The sequence below is a fragment of the Alligator mississippiensis genome, chromosome 3, assembly GCF_030867095.1.
Source record: "Alligator mississippiensis isolate rAllMis1 chromosome 3, rAllMis1, whole genome shotgun sequence".
NCBI classification, from domain to species: Eukaryota; Metazoa; Chordata; order Crocodylia; family Alligatoridae; genus Alligator; species Alligator mississippiensis.
Genome location: NC_081826.1, coordinates 226,141,855 through 226,147,854, shown reverse-complemented (window position 1 = coordinate 226,147,854; position 6,000 = coordinate 226,141,855). Strand labels below are relative to the sequence as shown.

Below are 6,000 nucleotides of genomic sequence, written 5' to 3'. Positions count from 1 at the left end.
GTCACAGGCTGAACCAAGAACCCAGAGCCACCCACCGCACATGACGGACCCCTGCAAGAGGGTCTGTCAATCCTGGAGAGGCTTTGTCATCCATCCTAGAATCCACAGATAAGACAATCATAGATGACCATCATGTTTGACTACGAGGGATTGCCGATGATCATGAGTCTATATGTGGAACAGTTATGCAACAAAAACCAATAAGACCAATACAGAGTAAGTCCATTTGGGTATTCAGCACACTTCATCCAGTAATTCAGGGAGGGTTTATATATATATATATATATATATAAATAAAAAACCAAACACCTCGTATGTGATTCTTTTTGTTTATTAAAGCATATAAATATAATGTTTCTAACACTGATCCTTACAACTGTGATTCATCCTGATGTTACCCAATATCAAGTGTAGATAATTCAGCTAAGTGCTGTAAATAGTGGGTTTTATCAGAAGAATATATTGCTATTCTGAAACTGCTTGTAACATGGTCTTTTTTTCAGTTCAGTTAGGTACGGGCTGATCAAAAATGGATTGCTGGCATTTCACCAATATAGTGATTCCAAAAGGAATGAAAAGGATTTTTTTTAAAGGAGTTGAAAAGTGGGGAAAACCTCCATAATGAGGTTTTCACCTTGAAACTGTCTGTAGGAATGATATTTTAGGCAGGGAAAGTTATAAAAAGGGAGACAGACCTGTTTCTGCTGGATGGAAGCCAGAACTCAAAGGTGCTTTTCTATTCATTTAAGCCAAAATATTCTAAATAATGCAAGGACTTGTTTATCTTAGCTTGAGAAACTAGGGATCACTTCATCAGCTCAGCTGATTCTGCTTTCAGAGCAATTTATGAAATAATGAGTTAATCAATCAATTTCTTCAATTTACCCCCTCTCTCCTCCTCAGTCTCTGAATCATGCATCCAACATTCAGCCTAAAAAGAGTGGGGTGACCATATTTGAATGTATCTACACTACTGCTTATCCAGATTTTTATTTCTCCTGAAATACACCAAATCAACTATGCTTTGCTTAGTAACTATAGTGATTTTTAAAAAAAAATTTACAAGAATAAAAACAATGCAAACAAGTAACCCCAAAAGTGAATAAGTATAGTACAGAATAGTGAGTTCTATTATTAAAACTATTTTAGCAACTGCAACAGGCTACTTCACCTAGTGCTTTTAGCTTTTAGTCTCATTTCTAGCTGTATCTTTTACTCTAGATCAGGGGTATCAATCTCATCCCATGCCCTGGGCTGGATCTGGCAGTAGTGGTGAATGTGGCCTGGGACACAGGGTGGCAGCAGATCCAGTATGAGTCAAAGGCCAACAGCAGTAAGTCAAGTGACCATTTGCTGCAGCAGTAGTGATGGGCCAAGTGGCTATAAGGTAAGCAGAACTGTCAGCACAGAGCTTGTTTGACCTCCTGCTGTTGAAAGCCACTATGGTCTAGGGCAGGGGTGGGCAATTATTTCAGCTGGAGGGCTGCTTAACAAGTTTTGGTGAGCTGTCAAGGGTTGAAACAGGTAGCCCCGCCCCTTGGCAAGTACCCTGCCCCCTGGTCGCCATCTTGGAGCCAGAAGTCCCGCCCCCTAAACCTTGATCTCTGCCAGCAGAAGCCCCTCCCTTTGCCCGTGGAAGTACTTATTTTGGGAAGGGGGTTTGCCATCTTGAAACCAGAAACCACCCCCCCAAAAAAACTATATGCTAAAAATCAAACATTGACAATAGCACATTTTAATTTTATTAAAAAAAAATATTTTTGTCCTGATTCAGGTGTGTTGAGGTTTGTGGGGTGTGGGGGAGGGTGTGTGGGTATGGGAGTTTTATGGGTGGGTGTGTGGGTATGCGTGGGTGGGTGGATATGGAGTTTGTGGGGTGTGTGGAGGGGGGAGGGTGGCTGGGGGCATGTGTGGAAGGGGTATGTGTTCATAGCAGTGAGTGGGGCTCCCCCCATAGGTGTCTGTGTGGGGGGGTGCATGTTGGGAGGGGTGGGGGTTTTGTGGGTGGGTGTGGTGTTTGTGGGGTGTGTGACTGTGTATGGGGGAGGGTGTATTTGTGGGTTTGTGGGGGTGGGTGGGTATGATGGGTGTGCACAGGAGCCCCTGTATGTCCCCCCCCCCCCCCGAGCTGGTCAGCACCTGCCCATGACCCGCAACAGCAGGAGCCTGCATGGCCTGAGATGCCTCTCTGCCACTGCCAACAATGCGCAGCTCCAGCCCCGCCCCATGCCCACTCTGGATTCACAACAGCTGCCCATGGTGTGTCCTGCCACCCCCTTGTGCACACAGCAGGGCTGGGATAGCTCTGTAGCTGGACTGCCTTTCTAGGTAGCCCAGGTGGGGGCAGCCCCACAGTACTAGTGGGGACCTGAGCTGCACAGCCCCGAGGTTCCTGCTGTGGGCCAAACAAAGACTCTCCATAAGTTGTATCTGGCCCACATACCGTATTTTGCTTACCCCTGGCCTAGGGGGCTCCAAATTCTGTGGCAGGCCACACCCTCACCCTAGCCACTTCCGCCAGCTTCTGTAGCCCACTAGTTGTCTGGCAGGCCCGATGCAGTGTTTCTGTGGACATAGCCCATATGCTTGACATCCCTACCCTAGAGGTCTGCATCTAAGATCAGAGGGGTACACTGTGCTAAACACTGTACAAACAACCAACAGATGGTCCTTGCCCCCAGAAGTTTACAGTTTATGGTTTAAGGGTAACAGGAGACAGGATGCAACAAAGAGAAAGGGAAACAAAAAACAACAGCAAGGCAAAAGTTTCACCACTAGTTAGTATACTGATTAGTTGCTTAGTCCTTGTTGAGTTTTTTGTAGGCATTGTGGCAGTGGTGAGTTTTAAGGAGGGATTTGTAGGAAGATAACTGTTATTGCTGTGGTTTCTGAAGAGTAGGCAAAGAATGAACTCCAAATGTCAGTTGCTGATAGGGATGCAGATCCAGAATACTTCCATTCTTAGGCTATTTTTTATTCAAAAATAGTTGCAGTCTTGAATAGGAATTATGGTGACCAAAGTACCTGCCAAGCTTACGATTCACAGACACAGCTTTGCTTTTGGAAGTCCAGAAAAAGTAGTTGGTCTGAGAATTTTGTGTGCCAGCAGAAATTTCTTCTCTGTAGCAACTGTGAAGACACAATATTCAAAACTGCTTCTCTGTTGTTTTACACCTGTACAATGCTCTTCTTTGAAGGCTAAGCACTTGGAAAAAAGATCTCTCTGCTTCAATACCTGCTTACCTGTCCAGTCAATAGAAATGTCCATGGAAAGCCCTTTCATCTGCAACTGTCCCATCACACAAATGGCCTGATCCAGGTCAAAATGACTTCCTATGGGAGTTGAGTTGGAACTGAGGAGACAAATGACCTATCTTTCAAACAGGAAAAGGACTATTTTAAGAGTGTTCTCTTTGACAATGTATGGCAATGAATGTGTAAGTACTCCTTCTGCCAAATTTTATTGATGTTTCTGGTTTTGGACACAATTTAGTAGTAGTATACATTCATTCCAGTTTCAGGACAGAGTTTTTATTTCAATAGGGTTGCCATCTTTATCATATCAGCTTCATTATTAAAAAGAAGAGTACTCAAGACCCTGTTGCTGAGCTGCCAAAATGTGTTGTACTGGGTTCTTGCTTGACATAATTCCCTATCTAGAGAGGTCCTATTGCCAGATACATTTTTAGATTAAACTTTTATCATGTGCATTAGAAGAATTTGCAATTCTGCCAATCTATTACAGTGATTGAGTGCAAGAAGCTCATATAAACTTACTTTTTAAAATTACTTTGTTTTTAATGACCAGCAAACATCACCTTACTCCCAAGTGTCTAGATAAATCAGAGGCAGTAAATTCCTGGGTTTTTTCCCATATGGTTCATATGGAGCCAGAGAGATTGGGACCTGATACAATAACAAAAATCTATCTGTTGAGTATAGATTTCCTAGCTGCCACCAGGGGTGTTTGTAGCCACAATCTGCTTTTAGGTCATCAGCTGTGTATGAATCATGTGTTTTCTCAAGCCCCTCTGGGGCTTAACTGGATATAAAAAAAGACTATTCTTTCCCTGTCACAAGAATATTAGTCTCTCCATAATACGTTTGTTACCATTAATATTTTTCCATACACATTTCTTTTCCCTATCCTAGTGAGCCAAGGTCTCATCTTTTCATTCAAACTCTTTTATTTCAGTGTTTCTTGGCTGATGATTGCCACCCTCACAGATGTCACAATTGGGGTGAGGAGGGAGGAGTTGTTGGGAGGGGAGGAGGTTGCAAGGCATTGAATATTAGTACAGTTCTTAAGAAAAGAAAATTTCCAGAGTGATTTCAGGATGGCCAAAACTGTAAAAAAAATGTGAGATCAAATAGAGTTGTATTAGTTATGATGTTTTATATAGGATTACCATGTGGCTGAGGATTATCGTGTGTGTATTCTTGCATTTATAGAAATGGAAGGAGCTCGCAAAAGTTTGGTTTCTAACATGAAGTGGTTAACCTAAAAAGGCTGAGAAACAGTGGTTTATTGTGTCTCCTTTATTCCATGAGGGCCACGAACATTCATTTTGGTCAGTCATGAAAGAAGGAAACAAAATAAAGGTGTTCTGAGTTAACAGCTAACTGGTCTCCCAGTACATACTGTCTCACCTGTGCGTATCAAATAGATCACTGTAAGTTCTTCAAGGCAGAGGTTGTCTTTACATCTCTGACTTATACTTTGGTAAGCAGTCAGGATTGTATGGAAAACATGAAAAAATTGCAGTTACATTTTTAAAAATTATTTTTGAAAAAGCAGAGAGTTTGTGCATCCAAAACAGCCAAAAGCCCAGTACTTCAGTCACTCACCTGTAATGGCCAAGACCCAAGTTCAACCTTCTGGTTTGAACCAGGTAAAGAAGGAACTTCTCACGTCATTGTGGCAGGAAGCTTTCTGCTCTTGCCACTTTAAGAAGCAGCCTGTAGGTGCAGCCGGGATTGATTTATGGAGTTGTCTGACCCTGGAGTAAAGCTGGGCTTAGGTAGAATATAAGCCCAGGCCTGAGTGGAGCCAACAATACCAGCTTGGATCCTCCTGAGAGAACACCACCTCAGCAGGATGGCAGCAGCTCCAGAAGGTTAACATGGAAGGTAATACCGAAAGCAGTCTAGAGAGCTGGGGAGGAACTAAGGGTAGAAAGAGGTTTCTAGGAACCCATGAAGGGGTCCAGAGCCCAGACTGTGGGGCTGAGGATGTGGGGGATCAGCACGGGTCCAGGAGCCCCAGAGGAGGGGCTAAGTGGAAGAGAACATCAATGAAGATGCCATCTGAGAGAAATGGGGCATGATGTAGGGGCAGAATGGAACCATACAACTAGCCCATAAGGCAGGAACCACATGCACCTGGTGGTCATTTGAAAGAGCAGTTTAGGAAGCCCTGGGGCAGCTGCCCTCGTATAAAAAATAAATTACATTAAGTCATAGTGAGTGACTCTAGGGGTTAGGCCCTAGAAAGTGAGGGCTGCAGGAACTCCTGGGGCTTCATGGCTACCCCTAGAAAGGCACCCTGTCACAATGCCCCAACAGAGGTGTGTGCCAGAAACTCTCCTTCACAAGAAATTCCACTTAATTAAAACCTCCACTTCACAAATGATGACAATAAATTTATAAGAATTCCTAGCTACCCAGCCTAACTTTACTCCAATGAAGAGTTACCACATGCTTGAACAGAGATGATTCATTGCATATTACTTGGTGCACAACTAGAAGATGAGAACTTGAATGAGTGAACTCATGGCCTGTAAAAAGAAAAGAGAGAATTTAGTCCCTCACATACGAAAAATAGTCTGTGTGGGCTTCACCCAATGAATGGACTTTTTAAGCATGAATCCAGATGCTATACCTTCTGCAGTCTTCAACTGGCTTCTGTACTATCCAACTGGAAATTTTAATTACTCTGTTGCTCCTTAAGGCTGTTTGAGGCCCAAAAGATCTGCTTTTGGTCTGAAAATATTGCAAACT

The 6,000-nt window shown here is 43.3% G+C and overlaps 1 long non-coding RNA gene across 3 annotated transcripts in view; it reads right to left on the bottom strand.

Annotated features, from left to right (window-relative positions):
* Positions 1–315: 315 nt before the first annotated feature.
* LOC109282459 (uncharacterized) overlaps positions 316–6,000 on the bottom strand; it is an 82,800-nt gene continuing 77,115 nt past the window's right edge. Inside the window, exons 3-6 of one of the 3 annotated variants that reach the window (XR_002089446.2) lie at positions 5,882–5,982; positions 4,849–5,777; positions 3,244–4,718; positions 316–3,129 (exon numbers count right to left, since the gene is read on the bottom strand). This is a non-coding gene — a long non-coding RNA (uncharacterized LOC109282459). Of the gene's footprint in view, positions 3,130–3,243; positions 5,778–5,881; positions 5,983–6,000 lie in introns of all 3 variants that reach the window. The other 2 variants (XR_002089445.2, XR_002089444.2) reach the window with 2 other exon arrangements.